The sequence below is a fragment of the Aethalodelphis obliquidens genome, unplaced genomic scaffold (assembly GCF_003676395.1).
Source record: "Aethalodelphis obliquidens isolate GAN/ISIS:26980383/991018 unplaced genomic scaffold, ASM367639v1 scaffold6, whole genome shotgun sequence".
NCBI lineage: Eukaryota > Metazoa > Chordata > Mammalia > Artiodactyla > Delphinidae > Aethalodelphis > Aethalodelphis obliquidens.
This window is the reverse complement of record NW_020837950.1, coordinates 9,424,806-9,444,042: the sequence shown is the minus strand read 5'-3', so window position 1 is coordinate 9,444,042 and position 19,237 is coordinate 9,424,806. Positions and strand designations below refer to the sequence as shown.

General features: G+C 38.0%; 1 long non-coding RNA gene across 4 annotated transcripts in view; it reads left to right on the top strand.

Annotated features, from left to right (window-relative positions):
• LOC113618827 (uncharacterized) overlaps window positions 1-19,237 on the top strand; it is a 95,249-nt gene that overhangs the window by 47,928 nt on the left and 28,084 nt on the right. For all 4 annotated transcript variants that reach the window (XR_003432139.1, XR_003432138.1, XR_003432136.1 and 1 more), the window contains one exon: window positions 18,903-19,140. This is a non-coding gene — a long non-coding RNA (uncharacterized LOC113618827). The remainder of the gene's footprint in view (window positions 1-18,902; window positions 19,141-19,237) is intronic.

Here is a 19,237-nt window from a genome sequence, read left to right as displayed (position 1 = left end):
AAAATAGATATTTATCCTAGTTATAACTTATCAGTTTTGTGTATATTAACAATTATTGGCAAAGAATACACAGAAAACAACACCCTAATATTTTATAGTCTGTAATTTAAAATTATTTCAGTATAAACAGTGTTATCTGAGTGCATGTATAAGTAACCTCTGTACCTTAGGGATGGCATCTGAAAGACCCTAGGAAGCACCAACAGCCATCCAGAGGGAGTTACCTAGTATCTTATTCAGCTTGGGCTGTTATAGTAAAATGCATAGCCTGGGTGAATTAAACAACAAACATTTATTTCTCAGAGCTCTGGAGGCTGTAAAGTTGAAGATCAAGGTGCCAGCAGATTTGCTGTCTGGTGAGAGCCCTTGTTTGCAGAGGCTTGCTTTCTTGATGTGTCCTCACCTAGCAAAGGGGAGGAGGGCTCTGGTCTCTTCCCCTTTTTATAAGGGCATTAATCCCATCGTGGAGACTCTATAACCTCATCTAAACCTAATTATCTCCCAAAGGCCCCCACCTCCAAATACCATCACATTGGGGATTAAGGCTTCCACACATAATTTGGGGTGGGAGGGACACACAATCATTTAGTCTATAGCACTTAGCTTAAATATCATTCTCAAAATCTCAGAATGATACAGTCATTATGGAAAACAGTGTAGTGGTTCCTCAAAAAATTAAAAATAGAACTACCATATGATCCAGCAATCCCATTTCTGGGTATATATCCAAAAGAAATGAAAACAGGATGTCTTCATTTCCATGTTCATGGCAGCATTATTCACAATAGCCAAGATATGGAAACATCCTATGTCTTTTGACAGATGAATGGATAAAGAAAATCTAGTGTGTGTGTATATATATGTATATACACACACACACAAAATGGAATATTATGAAGCCCCTAAAAAGAAGGAAATACTGACATTTGTGACAACATAGATGAACCTGGAGGTCATTATGCTAAGGGAAATGAGCCAGTTAGAGAAAGACAAATACTTTATGGTATCATGTATATGTGGAATTAAAAAAAGAAAAGAAAAAAGCATCAATCTCACAGAAACAGAGAGTAGAATGGTGATTGCCAGGGTCTAGGGGGTAGGAGAAATGAGGAGAAATGAGGCAATATAGGTCAAAGGGTACAAACTTTCAGTTATAAGTTCTGAGGAGCTAATGTACAGCATGGTGACTAGTATATACTTGAAATTTGCTGAGATTAGATCCTAAGCATTTCCATCACACACATACACATACACACGAGTTAACCATGTGAAGTGATGGATATATTAAATAACTTGATTGTGATCATCATTTCACAAAGTATATCAAATCACCATGTTGTATACTTTTAATATATACGATTTTATTTGTCAGTTATTCCTCAATAAATCTGGGAAAATATTTATAGCAGAGAGTTTGTCAATGGCATAAGGATGGTTGAAATAATTTTCCCTTGATAGATAAGCGGCATTCAGCATACATGGCTGGTTACAAGTTTGCATAGGCCCCGTTACTCTTGCACTAACTCAGCTGTCTGATACAACACCTTCAGTACCGGAGGCTAGATTCCGGCCCCTCACCCACTCTGCATCCCTCGTTCCTGGAGGAGTATGTCCACCTAACTTCAAGGCTGGTCAGTTCTGCTTTCAGAATGTGTGTGGGGTACACTGAAGTTTTCATGCAAGGTGTGAGTCAGTGTGGCTGGGGGCAGAGAGTGGCACTCTCCTTGGAAATACAAAAAGTGTTTTGGTGTTTGCTAACTAACTGTTTAAACATTCAGGAGAGTTGGGTTAAGTCTTGCTTTCATAGTCACATGGCACTTCATAATTAAGTTGTAGTAATTAAGGTATCTCCCACCTGCCACTTACTATCAAAACCTTCTGATATATACTAAAGAACTTGGCCATTGCTGTACAGCAGAATTGACTGAGGACAGTCAGACAGGGGACTGACGAACCATAAAGATGTACAGGATGACATCAGAGGAAGGAACTGAGAGATTCATACCAATTTCATTCCTGCCACTTTCCTTCTACTGAGCCTACCAGTGCTTTTCATTTATCTTTGAGTAATAGCATCTTCAGCATAATGACACACCCAGTAACCTTTGCCTTGCTATCTAATTTGGCTATGTGGCGATTTACATATCACAGACTGTACCATAGAAATGGGAAACATTTTGTATTCAAGATGAAGAGAGGAATCTACTTTAAAAGAATAAGAGAAACCAAATAGAACAAAGTTATGAATGTGCTCTGTTGCCCTCAGGTGTGACAAATCTCGTATTTCTTAATTTTTTAAAATCAGCTTTAATAGGTTTAGCCCCCACCCAACAGAATTTGTGGGGAAAACCATCTTCAATCATTTTAAGGAACCCTCCCTATTTGAAGAAGTGCAGGAACTCTGAAGACTACTTCTGGTCTTGGTTTTTCATGGTCATCGCTGACCTGCTCTGTGGCCCCTTGAAGGTCAGGGGATCCATTACCCACAGTCCCGAAGTCTTTTCTTGCTCTATTCCATCGGGCCTTTTGCTCAGTATTCGAGGTACCTATGCACACCCACCTCTGAGAGGCCCTGCCACAACCTGGGACACTGGTGAGACATGGGAAGAGGGCCCAGACCTCTGCTGTTCATGAAGTGAAAGCTCTTCTCAAGAAGCATTTCACTCTTCCGGGAACCAACCCTCCCTAGGCTTTACCCTCTCTTTCTATGTAAGGTTCAGAACAATAGCTGACCTTGTCACAGGAGGAGGGGCATGGGTTGGAACTTAAAGAATGGGTATTATTTAGGTAAAAAAGAAATAAATAAATATGCAGATGGAGAGGAGAGAATACAATTGAGGAGCGGTCAGGAGAGTTGTCTCTCCAAATTAGGAGATAAAGATAAGGGTCTGATCAGATTATCGGATGGGTTTAAAAGCCAAGCTCAGGAATTTGGGACTCTTCCTGTAGTCAAGAAAGAGTTGTTGATACCTTCTAAGAATATGGAGAATTTTGTTTGCTTTCATTTGGTTTCATTTTAGGGAGACTTCCCTGGTCTTGTGGAAGGGATCACAGACAATACCAAATATCAAATAAACTGAAAGCCATGTACATTTGCCTTGGGATGGATGGCATTACATGTGTGGCTGGATCCTGTCTTGAGAGAGTTAGTTCCTATGACATATGCTGTAAGGAACTTGAAAATGAGAAGAGGAAGAAAAAGTTTCCAGGCCTCCCTGGTGGTGCAGTGGTTGAGAGTCCACCTGCGGATGCAGGGGACACGGGTTTGTGCCCCGGTCCGGGAGGATCCCACAGGCCACGGAGCGGCTGGGCCCATGAGCCATGGCCGCTGAGCCTGCGTGTCCGGAGTCTGTGCTGCGCAACAGGAGAGGCCACAACAGTGAGAGGCCCGCGTACTGCAAAAAAAAAAAAAAAAAAAGTTTCCTTCCTGCTCCATCGCCCTACCTTTTCTGCAAGTTAGTTCAGGAATTCAGGAACTAGTCCACCTAGTTCAGGAATTCTACAGGACTAGACATTTCCTGCACCTGAGAAAAATGAACAGCACTTTGTTTTGAAAGCTTAGGCTATCCTACATTTGAATATTTTCACAATATAAATTTTCATCTTTTATTCCTAGCCACGCAGCTTGTAATTCTGTGCTCATGTCCAATCAGATAATCGTGTATCTGTGCCTTTTCGATAGTCTGTTTTCCTTGCATTAGTGATTCTGTATATGATGAGTGTGTAGGGATTAGTGAGTGAGTGAGTGGATGAATTTGTTTTCAAGCCATTAATGCCACTCTCTTCCTAGTAAACCTGGTTCTATTGTAGTCACCATTATAGTGACAGCTATTTTTAATGGTGGAAATGGGTCTATTCCTCACCTCTCTTAGGGCAGATAAGAAGCTGCAAATCATTGTTGCACATTCTTCAAGACCCAGGTCAAATGCTTCCTCTGTAGAATCTTTCTAAACCTTAGTCCCTTTCCTCTCCCTTGTTTACTCCCTCTAGTAATTACATGGTAATTTCCCTCTTCTACCCTTGCATGAACTTTGGTTCATTTTATGGAATTTATAACTTGTGACTCTTTATTTTGGTTTTCCAAAGTTATTTTCCTGTTTTACAGCTCCTGATATAAGCATTTGTTGAGTGATCAGACCAGGTCTGTCTTAGGGTGGCTGAGGGCTCTGAGGTTTCAGACCTCGTTGCAAATGTGTCTCAGGTTCTTGTAACTTTTGGTTGTGTCTAATGTCAAGAAACCCATACACACATGCTCTCAGGTTAAACAGCAACAACACAACGATGAAACTGATCCTTATCCTCCCTCCATCAGCAGGGGTTAGAGGGAAGATCCCTAATAGATATCTGGTAGAATAACTGAGAAGAAGCAAGAGCCTGGCTCAGTAAGCTGAGTGTGCTCCAGGACGCTGGGTGGTTCTCTTCTGTTTAGCAAAGTGCTTTTTGAAACCTGTTGGACAGGATCAGCATGGTCAGAGAGCATCTTCCTGGTGGGTGGAGCTACCCTGGAGAGAGAGCGCAGTGTTTCACTTTTAGGAAGCTTATTGAGTAGAATGTATGCCCAGCTGCTTCACTGCCCACTCCATGCCTGCTAAGAAATACGCTTGTTTGAAGTTCAAATCAACATGTAGCATCACAACAAAATAGTTCACTGTTCAATTACAAACTTCTAATAATAGCTAGCATTTGTGCTTGGTATGTGCCGGGCATTGTTCTAAACAGTCTACAGGTGTTAATATATTTGATCTGTACAAGACTCCACAAAGCAGGCACTGATGTTATTACCATTTTGTACAAGAGGCAAAAGAGATACAGAAAGGTCAGATGATTTGACCAAGGTCACATAGTTAATGCCAGAATTGGGATTTGTGCTCAGACATCGATTCCAGAGTCTGTGCACCACTCAACAGTTGATTCTCCAACTGCATAAACCTGGGGAAAGACAGACCCCAGGGATGTTCTGGATTTTTCCTTCACCTAGAAGGTGTGTCCAGTCTTGAGATTCCCTGATTTATGTGGTCATGTCCTCTACTAGTTTGCAAAACTAATTAAGGTGCACATCAAAAACTTCCTGGGGCTCCAATTCAAAAGGAAATACTAAAATCTCACCGGAATGAATGGGAAGTATGGTGTTCATCATGTAACAGTTCCATAAATAATTTCTTACACAACCAGAAAAATGCATACTGTTGCTGCTCTCTACCTCTAACTACACGGGGCCAACAACTGGAAATTTTAAACAAGTTCCTCCCAGGTGCTCTTTATTCCCATGTAATATCTTTGGGATACACAGGTACACTGGGTTGTGCCGCCCACTCTGAAACCGGCCAGTGACAGTTCCTTGAAGTTGGCACACACAGACATCTAAAATTCTGGAATTGGGCAGTGCTATTTGATGAGAATAAGTGCTTTTTTGTATTATCTAAAGCTTGAATTTTTAAGTATGCCTCCCAAGACTTCATCTACTTTGAAACTTGCAAAAGAAAACTGAAAAGAGATCAGGAACTACAAGAAAGGAGGAACTATTTTGCCAACATGATAGCCAGAGGAAAAGATCTTTCAAATAAATATTTGTTGAACAATTAGCTGTAACTAGAGTCTTGTGATCTACCTTGATCCTTAATGAGTATGACTTATTAACAGTATTTAATCATGAATGACGGAGAACTGTGAACAGGAAGAATTTTCCAAATAAAAGCAAATTTTTTATTTTTTGGCTGCGTTGGGTCTTAGTTGCAGCACACAGGATCTTCGTTGCGGCATGTGGGATCTTTTGTTGCGGCGTGTGGGCTTCTATCTAGTTGTGCTGTGTGGGCTCGAGAGTGTATGGGCTCTGTAGTTTGCGGCATGTGGGCTCTCTAGGTGAGGCGCATGAGCTTGATAGTTGTAGCGCGCGGGCTTGGTTGCCCTGTGGCATGTGGGATCTTAGTTCCCCGATCCGGGATTGAACCCATGTCCCCTGCATTGGAAGGAGGATTCTTTACCACTAGACCACCAGGGAAGTCCCAAAAGCAAATGTTAATTATAGTTTTAATGAATGATTTTGGAATAAAGAAAATATATAATTTTATTAATAGGATATGTTTCTTTCCATTGCCACTAAATAAATATTGAATAAACATTTAAAATATTATTTGTCTGTACAGGGCATCTGTGTCAGGTTGTCCCTAATAGCATGTGAGCTCCTTTATCCCTGATTGTGTCTTTACGTCATTGGTATTATTCAACAAGTTTTCTTGACTGTGTGCATAAATGAATTATTGAAATAGATCTATACAACTTTGATATGTAGAGGTCCTCTCTAATTTGAATGTTTTTTTCCTTCTTTTTGTATGTCCTGGATAATTGAGTTTGTATACCATCTGAGCAAATAAATTATCTTAATTCCTGTTATATGTTGAGTTGTTTATCCCTAAAATTCATATGTTGAAGTCCTAACCTCTCACACCACGGAATGTGACCTTATTCAGAATAGGGCTGTTGCACATGTAATTAGTTAAAAGGAGGTCATATTGAAGTAGGGAGGGCCCTGAACCAGTATGACTGGTGTCCTTATAAAAAGGGGAAATTTGGACACAGCCATGTACACAAGGAGAATGCCATGTGAAGACAAAGGCAGAGATCAAGGTGATGCTTCTACAAGCCAATGAATGCTATAGATTGCTAGCAAATCACCAGAAGCTGGGGGAGAGGCATGGAACAGTTTCTTCTTCCAGCCAACAGAAAGAAACAACCCTGCCAACACCGACACCATGATGTTGGGCATTGAGCCTCCAGAACTGTGTGGCAACACATTTCTTTTGTTTAGGTCACTGAGTTTATGGTACTTTGTTTCTGCAGCTCTAGCAAACTAACATGATTCCCATCCTTTAATGAAAGGAGGCTAGAGTCATGTGGCTGAGATGGAATGACTCTGGGATTTTCTTATCATTTTGTCTGGATCATTGATTACAGAATTACTTTTAAACTGCTGTGGGCTTTAAGAATTGAAGCTAAAGGTGTTTGTTTACTTAGGAGGACTATGTGTTATTGAGGACTTCAGAAGCTGAGTGTTTATTTTCCATGTAAAAGGTTGTTCCAAAAATTTCTAGTATTATATATATACTTTTAGGAAATGTGTGTAAGGGCTGGATGCTTTGAAGTCTTAGTAATTATATTATGATTATTTAATCTGCTAAAAGTAGAAATATTGGCTGGTAATTTGCCTTCATTTTTCTTCCTGGAAATCTAGCATTTCAAATTTTTTAGCAGCATGAATATTTTTTGGACTCTAACAGTGCAAATAATTTGCAGCTGCAGTGTGTCCATATCATGCATGGTCAAGGGTCTGGGAACCTGAGGAACAAATAGAGCACCACAAACCAGTTTTTAAAAAATATCCTGAGAACACTTTGTCTTTTGAGGGTTATGGCTAGTGAGCATAAATCTCACAAGAACTCCCAAGATTTCCTTCATGATTGAAAAGATAAAGCCCATCTTTCCAGTTACATTTTGAAAAAAATGGAAGAAAGTACAAATTAAAAGGCTTTGGTATCCCTGAAACTGTTTAGTCTGCAGTGGAGATAAACAGACACTCCTCTCATTGATGCATATTTAAAACCTCAAAATTTAGTGTTAAAAGTAATAATGTTTCCATGTTTTATGGTTTTCGACTCCTAAGCACTTGTTAGAACTTGTGATAGTGTAAATTATGACTGTGATAGCGGACTATTAATTTACTCCCCGGGGAGCATGGCATGTTCAGGATTTCCTAAAAGCAGATTTTTACTGTATACCTTATATACTATACTTATAATTTCCTTATTTTAATTTGTTGTCTGGGTATGTTCACTAGGAGGTTCATGTCTGTCCCCACCCACTTCTATTTGCCCCACACCTTCTGGTTATTTGAGGAGACTCCCAGATATTACATCATTTCATCCATGAATATTTGTTTGTCTCTTTAAAAGATAACAAATTGCTTAAAAGCATAACCGCAATACCACTTTCACACCTAAAGAACTGACAACAGTTCCTTAATATCAACAAATATCCAGTGTTCAGATTTCCCTGATTGTCTCCAAAATGGTTTTTTAATCTTGGTTTGTTTGAATCAATTTCCAAACAATGTTCACACATTCACTTGGTTCTCACATGTCTCTTAAGTTTCTTTTAATCTATAAACTCCCCCAATCTTTCTTCCCTTAGCAGATTGTTGAAAAAACAAAGCAGTTTCTCGTAGAGTTTCTTGAATTTTGGATTTTGATGATTGCTTCTTTGTGATGTCATTTAACATGTATTGTTGCTGCCTGTATATCCTGAATACAGGCAATTTTATCTAGAGGTTTGGCTTGATGGTTTGATCTGATTTAGGTCTTTTTTTCAGGAATACATGAATAATGTCCGTTTGTTTCTCTTTTTGTGTGTGTGATCTTAGTAATCATTGATGAGCATTGCCTAGACTCATTATTTAGGGGTTTGAAAAAAATTATGACTAACATTTCTTCATCATTTAACAGCTGGAATATTACACTTTCCATTTTATACCAAGTGTTGTATTTCTAGAGCTACACAAGTTTCCTTGATACACCTTAGGCTTTTTGAGTGTTTATGTGATCTCAGTTGATCCTTAAAATAATCCTGAGAAGTGTTTGTGGTGAAGTATCACTACCCTCATTGTACAGAGAAGTTAAATCACTTGTCTAAAGTTCAGTGGCAGCTGGAGTATTTGGAACCTGGTCTCCTGGTTCCTAGTCCATGCTCATTCAAAGCTGGCTCACTCGTGAGGCACAGAGACCATAAAGTTCCATTTGGAAAGGAAGAAATAATTCCATGGTTATAAAATGCTCAGAGTGTGCAGAGTGTACTCAACTTTGCTCATCATTCAGCACACAAGAAGATAGAATGTGTATCTTGAGAAAGCTTAAAGAATACAAGACAGGCTGATCCCAGAGTCCCTAGCTGCCTTCCTTGCTGCTGCCCTCCTGTTAGGGAATAACATCCTTTTCTTTTATGAGCTTGGCTATCAGTAGAGCATTGGATCTGGTTATCTATCATATGCACAGGTAATAAAACTATGGCCCCTCTCTAAAATGCGTTAATAAGAATATTAAGTTGATCTCTCATTGTAGTTTTGATTTATATTTCCCCAATTAGTGATGTTGAGTACCTTTTCATATACATGTTGGCCATTTGTATGTCTTCTTTGGAGAAACTTCTGTTAAGGTATTTTGCCCATTTTTAAATAAGGCTGTTGTTGCTGTTTGTTTGTTTTTGCTAGTATTGAATTATAGGAAGGAGTTTTAAAATGTATTTTGGATATTAACTTTTCATCAGATATATGGTTTGCAGATATTTTCTCTCATTCCACAGGTTGCCTTTTTGACTTTGTTGTTTCCTTTGCTTTGCAGAAGCTTTATAGTTCGATGTAATCCCATTTGCCTATTTTTGTTTTTGTTGTCTGTCCTTTTGTTGTCAGGTCCAAGAAATCATTGCCAAAGTCAGTGTCAAGAAGTTTATTCCCTATGTTTTCTCCTAGGAGTTTTGTGCATTCAGGTCTTACATTTAAGTCTTTAATCCATTTTGGGTTGTTTTTTGTGTACAGTGTAAGAAAAGGGTCCAGGTTTATTCTTTTGCACGTGGATATCCAGTTTTCTCAGCACTATTTACTGAAGAGACTATCCTTTCCCCATTGAGTATTCTTAGCACTTTTGTTACAGATCGGTTTGCTTTATATGTATGGGTTTATTTCTGGGCTCTCTATTCTGTTCCTTTGGTCTATGTCTGTTTTGATGCCAGTACCATCCTATTTTGATTATTGTAGCTTTGTAAAAAAATGATATATGGTATACTTAAAATTTTTCTAAGAGGGTAGATCTTACGTTAGGATCTTAGATAGATAGATAGATAGATAAATGAATAAGGTGGGAGGAAACTTATGGAGGTGACGGATATGCTTATGACATTGAGTATGTTAATGGTTTCATGGATGTATATATTTCTAAATACCTAGAATTATATACGTTAAATATATATAGCTTTTTGTAATATGCCATAATATTTCAATGAAGTGGTTTAGAAAAAGTATATTGAGCCAGCATGTGTACTACAAATACTTATAGCACAAATTATGTTTGGTGGTGAGAGATAAAGGAAGGAGGACATGAAGGAAATCTTAGATAATTTATGTGTGTGTATATATATATATATATATATATATATATATATATAATATATATTTTTCTCCTTTTTCTTCACTTTCTTTTTATTGATGTATGGTGGATGTACAATATCATATAATAAGTTACAGGTGTACAATATAGTGATTTACAGTTTTTGTTTTTGTTTTTGTCAATCCCAAACTTCCTGCTTTATCTCTTTGAGGATATTGTTTTTCTTTTATATTCTGGACCCAGTGGTTCCAATAGTTCTAATTCATGCGTATGTATTGTTTGGCTCATTGTCTTTCTTTAGTAATTCTTGGGGGTCTCATTATTTAGGCTTCTGAACGAGTGTGTGTGTAATTATGCTTTTTAATTTTGTAGAGCTGGAGTAATAAATACTCTACCAAACTGGAAGTAATTCGTTTAAAGAAAAAAAAGATTCCCTTCAATTCCTCTTTAATTGTATAAGAAGCATTCACTAGGTTAAACTGTCTGAAGGAAAACTTGGTAGACATCAATTCAAATTGCTTTTCCTCTCAGAACTCTTCTTTTATGAGGAATTTTTCATTTTTACTCCTCCTTATGGGTAGGTTGAATCCCTAAAGTGATTTGGATATAGTAGTACTCACAGAATACAAACAAGAGAGTCAAAAGAAAAGGTGTTTTAAAGGTTTTAATTACATTTTCAATCTCCTTTTTTCTCTCTTCTCCTCTTGGGACCCCTATAATGTGAACGTCGGTACACTTGATGTTAGCCTAAACATCCCTTAAGGTATCCTCATTTTTTAAATTTGTTTTTCTTTTTGCTCTTCTGATTGGGTGGTTTCCATTACTCTATCTTCCAGATCTCTTATGTGCTCTTCTGTATCACCTAGTCTACTGTTTATTTTTCTGTAGTGTGTTTTTCATTTCAGTTTTTGTATTCTTCAGTTCTGACAGGTTCTTTTTTATTTTCTAGCTCCTAGTTAAAATATTCACTGTGTTCATCTGTTTTTTTCCCTAGTTCAGTTAGCATTCTTATTACTAATGATTTGAATTCTTTACCTGGTAAATTGTTTGCTTCTGTTTCATTAGTTGTTTTTTTTCACGGGTTTTCTCTTGCTCTTTCAATTGAGGCAAATTCCTCCATCTTCTCATTTTGCTTAACTTTCTCTCTCTCAGTGAAATTAGGTGCAACAGTTACCTATGCCGGTCTTAAAGGGGTGTCCTTAGGTGAGAACATCCTTATACAGTGTGTGTGTGCCCAGGGTCTTTGGTGGGAGAGCTGGATTTGGTGTGAACACAAGTCACATCTTTCCTCAGGATGTGCTGGCAGCTATCACCTTGGTAGGAGCTGGGGCTGGAGAAGGAGTGGCTAGGGCCAGATCCAGGTGTGAGGTGGGTCTTCCCCTTGGTTAGTGGCTGTCATCACTCTATAGAGGCAGGGGCAGGTCCCATGTTGCTGGAGCAGAAGCCCTGAGGGTTGACCTCAGCTGGCTCAGTTCCCTTTAAGTGTGTGCTCTTTCCCCTCCCAGCATCAGCACCCTTGCCACAGAGGGGAGCAGTGCTGGAGCAAGAGGGGCTGGCGGGGTGTTTGGTGAAGGTCAGCATGTGAACTGTGTTGGACTGACTGCCGTTAGAGATCCAGACTGCCTCTGATGTGCTACCTGTGCCATCGCCAGTAATGGCTGCCCCCTCCCTGATCAGATGCCACTTAGGGTCAGTTTATGAGGGGAGCATGTTAAAGAAAATAATACAGCAAGGAGGTATCATCAGCATTTATATAGATGCTTTAACAATATAGCCTCAAAATATACAAAGTAGCAGTGGCATAATGGTGGGGATAAATAGATATATCAACATATGTTGCAAGAGATTTTAACGTGCTTCCCTCATAAATTGACAAATAAATCAGACAAACACAAACTAGAGACATAGAAGAACTGAGTAATGTAATAAAAAAGCTTGAACTATTTTATATACGTAGATATATGTATGTATGTACTTATGTGTGTGTTTGTGTCTATGTGTGTCTGTGTGATTATACTGGGCACCTGGATAATCCAGGACAATATCCCCATGTCAAGATTTTTAAGTTAATCACATCTGCAAAGCCCCTTTTGCCATATGTACTGGGTTGAATTGTGTCTCCCAAAAGATACACACATACACAGACACACATAAGCACAGAACACAACTTAACACTGAAGCAACTGAGAATACAAATGATCACACAGATTTATTTACAAAATGTTCTCTCATGGAAAATTTACTAGACCATAAAGGAAGCCTCAGTAAATTCCAGGGAATCGATATCATGTGGGCTACATTCACTGACCATAATTGATTGACGTTAGAAGTTTTAACAAAGGAAATAAGTGTGGTTTACATAATCTTAAATGTCAGGTTTTATATTAATAAACAGTCATGGGGCTAAAAAGGAGATCATGAAGGGAATTATGAAGTTTTACAACTCAAACAACAATAAAGCCTCATATGTCATATTTGCTAAGGTATGGTTAACACAGTCCTTTGACAGAAATGTATAGTTTCAAGTAAATTTAACAGGACACAGAGAGTTTGAAAATGATTAAGCTAAACATTCAATTCAGGAAGTTGAAAATGTAACAGAGAAAATCCAAAAAAATAAACGGAAAGAAACAAGGAAGGAGGAATTAATAACAATAAAAGAGAAATTAATAAAATAAAGAATTAAAAACAAGAAAAACATCAACAAAACTAAAAGTCTGAGCAAGGAAAAGAAAAAACAAAATGAAAACAGAAACATACAATGAAAAAGAATAATAACTACAAATATAACATTTTAAATCAAAAGCAATGTTATGAGCAACTATATAAGAATTTACCTGATAACTTATAAGAAGTCATTAACTATTTGGAAAAATATAAAGTGTCCAAATTAGAAGAATTGAATAGGTCAATAAGCAGTAGAGACGTTAAAATGGTGGCAGAGGACCTCCCTCCCACCAAAACTTTGTAGCCCCCGTCTGTTTGAAGGGAATTTCTACTAAATTTTCAAGGAAAAACTCTTAGAAATTTTATTCCAGAAAAGAAGCACTATCAGCTTATTTGATGAGATTGGTGCAATCTTGATTCCAATATCAGATAATGGCAATAAAAGAAAATTATAAGCCAATTTCACTTGTTAATGCATGTTTCAATATTATAAATTAAATATTAGCCAATCGAACATTTGATTATTAAACAATTCATTATTCAGATCAGGTTTATCCCAGTAATCCCAGATCTCAACATAAGAAAATATAACCAGAGAATTTACCATAATAACAGACAATAAAGAAAATAATATGACTTTTTAACTTGATGCAGAAAAAGTATTTGATAAATGTAAACACCTATTTGTTAGATAAATTAAATAATATGCATAGAAATATGTTAAAAGCTAGAGGGGCTATACTAGAACTATATGTTCTAGGATCTAGGACAAGCTTAGAGTTTTGTTAATGGCTTGGTCCCATCACTTAATTCACAGTACTTTTATTGAAGTTGCTCTTCCATCCCCAGAAGGCCATTAAAAAGGACAGCAAGAATTTTGCTGAAGTATAAAATGACTGGGCAGAAAATAGTCAAAGCAGGGGATGAGTTTTAGCTGCAGCTTTTCAAATAGCCTAGGGCAGAGTGGAATGAGCACTAGGAAAATCAATACGAAAATGTTTATAAGCAAGACATAGACCATTAGTTGCCTGGACAAGTTTACTCATTCATTCCCTAAACAGTAAATCCCTATAACTTAACTTTTGCTCTTATAAAAATAGTGGAACTTCTGGAGAAAAGATAAAACTATTTCAGTAGGAAAAAGATCCTACTTCTCAGCCACAAGCACAGTTAACACTTTGGTCTATGGCCAAGTATATATACCGTGGAAGAGAAAAAAATAATCCATAACTATAATGGACTACCAGTCTGTTTTGTTAACCAAAGACTTAACATGACTTAATATGGCTTTGAACTTTCTGAGTTCAGCAGGTGTTTAAAGAAGAATTTTTCTCTCATGAGGTTTTCAGAGCCTCCCATCACATGTTTAGGAGCTTCTTCCTTGTAGTTCTCTTGTGGTAAGTGACGCACTCTCCTCTTACTCTCTCCTCAGTTGCTAGCAGTCTGGCAGGCCATATATGCAAAGTGGGTTCTGTTGGATAGGACATAATATAAACCTCCACAAGGTCTCTCTTTTGTCATGACCCATGTCTGGTACACTGGAATCCTTGATGTACCCTTGGACTTGATAAGCTATACAGTGGAGGTAGACCCCACAGTCCTTGGGTTCATTCATCAACAGCTAATCACCTTACCTTTAGCTCTTTATATTTGTCAGGTGGGAGTCAGATTCCAGTCTACTGGGTTTCCCATACTGCATACATACTAAGCTCTTTCAGTAGTACCCGTGAAGGTCCTCTAACTAGCTTTCAGGTGAGAACGAGCACAGCAAACCTCTCCGTTAGGGGCAATTTATTAACAGAGTTCTTACCTGAGAAATCATCTTCAAGAATTTTCTTCCCATTGAAAGAATCAAGCATTTAATCACCTTCTCCTATATGAACTATGCCTCAGGGTAGTCAAACAGTTCATGAGGGTGTTTCTCTCTATAAAATTATCATAGCCAATAGACAAAGAAGGAATAATAGGATGCAAATATCACCTTTTTGTGAACCCTCAGTGATATAGTTGATCTAGGAAATGATCATTTACAGCTGTTACCCCCACAAAAAGAGAAACTACTAAACATTTTACGCTTCTTAATAGAAGTATATACCACCATCTCTAAAGCATTCTTGCCAAAATTTTTCTTTGAAACAGATCAAGCCTCTAGATTTAACTAGCAGCTTACAGGAATTACAGGGGACAGACAAACATGTTAAAAGACACCATGGGGAAGCAGTCATTAAAATCCAGAGTGTGGAAAGCTTTATTGGATAAGTGATCTTATTTTTTTTAAATAAATAAATTTCAAAGGGGGAAATGTGGGCATGGAAAAATCTTAAGAACTTTAAGAAACACGGTCAAATGCAATATGTGATTCTTATTTGAGTCCTGATTTAAACTAAACACTTTAAAATGTACAAGACAGTCATGGACATTTGAATACCAACTGCTTATTTGACGATTATTAAGGAATTATGGTTCATATTTTAGATGTGGCAGTGAATGACACCATGGCTGTGTTTGAAAAAAAAAAAATGGCCCTTATATTTAAAGGTATACAATGAAGTAATTATGTATAAATTGATACTGACGTTTGCTTCAAAATAATGCTGAGAAACTTGAACCCAAGCAGTTTCTTGCAGAGCCTAATGATGAAGTTATTCTATAAAGAAATAAATGTGAAAAAATAAGGGATTTGTCAGGGAAGAGTAACTGCCCAGTTTTGTTGGTCTCTAGGGGCATGTAGGGATAGTCAGAGATAAACTTAGAAAGGCAGGTTAGGGTCAAAGCTTGGAGGCCTTGGAAATAGGCTAAGGAACTTTAAAGGAAATCATTATTTCAATATGTAGGGCACCATAATGTTCTGTACCAAAATTTGTTTTAAGATTTAGTGCTAATTTGGACTCTCCTGGTGGTGCAGTGGTTAAGAATCCGTCTGCCAATGCAGGGGACACCAGTTCGAGCCCTGGTCTGGGGAAGATCCCACATGTTGCAGAGCAGCTAAGCCCATGCGCCACCATTACTGAGCCTGTGCTCTAGAGCCTGCGAGCCACAGCTACTGAGCCTGTGTGCCACAACTACTGAAGCCCGCGTGCCTAGAGCCCATGCTCCGCAACAAGAGAAGCCACCACAATGAGAAGCCCATGCACCGCATCGAAGAGTAGCCCTGGCTCGTCAAAACTAGAGAAAGCCCGTGCTCAGCAACAAAGACCCAATGCAGCCAAAAATAAATAAATAAATAAATTTATATATATATAAAAAAGATTTAGTGTTAATTTAAGTGCTGGTCACCATGGTTTGTCAAAATATTGGAAGCTCCCTTTGATGGAAGATGAGTTTTGAAAACATTAGATCTATGGAAGTTGAACAATGGATTTTGATGACATATTCTTTTCTTAATGGTGATAGGAGCTCTTTTTAAAATAATTTAATTTTATAACCTAGATTATAAATTTTTAGTCTTGAAGGCCTAGGAGAACCAGAGTTAAAAGAATACACTTGTTCTGTGTCCTCTAGAGAAGGATTGAACCCACCAAGTTTCCTAGTGTTATGATTACAATTAAGATTTAAATTCTCTGTGGTCTTTTTTATTTTGTTTTTACCTCAATTTAGTGTTTTTTGAATCCATAATATTATATATTATTTCTAGAAATATTTCCCTCTATAGTACAATGCTGATTTGTGACTTTGTTTTGCAATATGTTTTTTTTAAATTGGACTTTTGTGGGAAATCACCTGTGATAATTTATTATAAGCAGAATAAATTTTATGGCATGTGAAAATTATTTCAAAAGTCATTTCTTCTTGTTGTAGATGGCCTCTGTTTCAGTTTTCTTGGCCCATACAAAACAACTAATGTGAAAGATAGGCTCTCTGTGATTGCATGCTTCCTGCCTTTAGAGTAATGAAGATTTTGGAAAGACATCATCAAAGCAGAAATAGAAAGCTTGTTGCCTCTCTTGAATTAACAATATTTTATTATATTTATCATAAACTCTAGTTTCCTAACTCAAGTAATATGAAATGCATACAGAGTTTGTGTTATCTACAGATTTAAATTTAATCATTTGGTTTCAAGTTTCAGATCTGATGGAATCTATCAAGTTTTACAAGGCATGTCTAGCAGAGCACAGTTTTATGATTCACAAGTGTCTTAGCTGGGGTTTCTACAAGGAGAGTATGGGATAGGATTTCTTGTTCCAGTGGTTTTTTTGTTTGTTTGTTTGTTTTTCTAGGAAAGCACTTTCAGGGGAAGGAAATTGAGGAAAATAGGATAGGACAGGAAAAAAAAAACAAAAGCAAAAAACTGAGCCAGAATATGGATCTGATTCCACAGGAAACCGTGGAGGACAAATTGTACAACCAAGTCATTTCCTCCTGATGAGAGTCAGTCAGGGCAGTGGTCTTCTTCCCTGGGGAGGGGTGGGTGGTCATAGCCTTCTAGGTGAGGCTGCTCCTGTTTGTGTGAGGGCAAGTCACTAGAAATGGGAGTAGCTGTGAGCTGTTATCAACCAATGCTCACAGTAGCTGGGGAAAAGGGGGACGCCCCTGTTTACATGACGTGGATGGGTACCAACAACATCCTTTACAGTTTACCCTTCGAACTCAGATACACTTACATTCAGGCACAGCCTCTCAAGAATTCTGATTGGAAAACCTTACAAGAAGGTTACTGGGATAAAATCCAGCAGCTGCTGCCGCAGTTTGTCCTGAGGCCATGTGTAATATTCATTACCTCCTGCCTCCACTACCAGTTCTAAATTCCTCTCCCCATTGATGAGCATTTCTGCCAACGTGTGGTTTGCCTGGTGGGGGTGACCCAGGCCCCATCCTTAATTTGTGAGTTGTGAGCCTCTTGGTCACTCTGTCTTTATCAGGTCATGGTTGCTCTACTTTCCCATTTACAGTAACGACTGGGAATGAAAGTCACCTGGCTATCCAGAGTGAGTCCTTGGTGATGCTGGATGGGAAGTGTGGCCAGGAAAGGAAAGGCAAAGTGCTATCTGGAATACAGGGTCAAGCATAGGTAGCATGGGTAGCCCTTTCCAGAGTGTAAAAGTTTGGTTTGTTTCACTGAAAGATTGTTCCATATTGGGGGCACACTGTAGTTCTTTGCTACTGGCAAGTTAGATGTTCAGCAGTGGCAATAGCTAGACTAGCATTGGTGAGAAGGATTCCAGGCCCATGTGAAGGTCCATTTCTTCCACCATGGCCATTCTAGTTCATAGCTATACTATTCAATTGCCAGAGAAGCTAAAGACCGAGGCTGGGCGACTGAGTCATCCTGTCCACTTGAGTGCTGGATGCCTCTTCTGAAGTCTGTTCTCCTAGCAGACATGAACATGTGATACAAAGGTCCTCCTTTGTCTTCCTTGAACAGGTTTTTAGATGTACTGTTTTCTTAGTCGTTGCTTTAGGTATTACAATGAACGTGTGTAACTGCAATAACAATCTACTGAAAAAATACTTTACTACTTCAAGTGGAGTATAGGAACCTTATTTACATTTAAATCCCTTAACTCTCCCCATTTAAAAATTTATTTCCTTTACACACATCAAGCACCCCCTGGGGTGGTGTTATAGTTGCTGCTTCAACCACCAGACATGATTAAAAATCCATGAGAAGAAGGATAGTCTATTATGTTTACCCCCTCCCTGCTTTTTTTCTTTTTACCTACTGCATTGTTATTTCTACCTTTCTGAAGTCATTTTCTTTCTGTTTGAAGGATTTCTTTAAGGCATTCTTTAAGGGTAAGTCTACTGGGAACAGATTCTCTTAGTTTTCCTTCATCTGAGAATGTCTTTTTTTCCCTTCATACCTGAAGGATATTTTTGTGAAGTATAGAATTTAGGGCTGACAGTTTTTTTTCTTTCAACACTAGAAAAATATGCTAAATTTAATATAATATAAACCAATATTTCTAGGGCTAAAGTTGCTAAAGTTTAATTATATGATTGCCACCTAAATAGCCTGTTTTGATTGGAAAAAGAAAAGGGAGGGTATAATTTCACTCTTGTTATATTATTAGAAATATTTCTTTTTGACTGAGGGAAAATACACATGAAAGCTTTTTTTTGTTTGTTTGTTTGCCTGCTTTCTAGGTAGTTGCTTCTTTCTTTTTCTTATGAAGCATGCAGAAAGAAGAAGCATCTGTTCTGAGAGCAAAGAAGATGAAAACATAAATTAAAAATTCAGTCCCAGTGAGCCGCCTTCTGTATCTGAGTCAGAGAGAAGAGAGCCAGTTACACAAAAAATCATCTGTGGGGAAGCATAAGGAGTTGGGAATCAGCCACATCTGCCTTTGAATCCTCTCTGCCATTTACTAGGTGCATGATCTTGGTGAGTTATTTAACGTCTCTTGGTCTTAGTTCCTTGACTAAAATTGAAATAATAACACTTACTCTTTGGGTCATTGTGGGATTAAGACAGACGAGGT